Here is a 416-nt window from a genome sequence, read left to right as displayed (position 1 = left end):
CCAGCAGGAGCTGACACCTGCTCAGAAAACACAAAGTGAGTGACACCGTCAAAAAAAAAGGCAGAAAGTCCAAAAGTAAGCAAGTTTCAAATCTACACTCTCTCCTTCCAGGTGGGCCATCAGCTAAAGTCCACTACACTCCCCCCCCAGTACTTCCTGCTTACGAAGACGACATCGGTCACTGGAACTGCTCGCAACAGCAGAGGATCTGGATGAAAACGGCGCTGCAGTCCATGGGTCTGTGGCCGGGTTCTCCACCTGTCCCCATCAGAGGAACATCCCAGCAGGAAGGCTACCACTTCCACCAGGCTCAATGGGTCACTGTTTCAGGCACAGGGCATGACAGGTGTGGCTCGGTGGAACTTTCAATGTCTGGTGGACCTGATGCTGCCTGATGTTTACCTCCCTGCTGTCTT

This window comes from Oryzias melastigma, linkage group LG9, assembly GCF_002922805.2.
Source record: "Oryzias melastigma strain HK-1 linkage group LG9, ASM292280v2, whole genome shotgun sequence".
Classification (NCBI taxonomy): Eukaryota; Metazoa; Chordata; class Actinopteri; order Beloniformes; family Adrianichthyidae; genus Oryzias; species Oryzias melastigma.
This window is presented reverse-complemented; position numbering follows the sequence as displayed.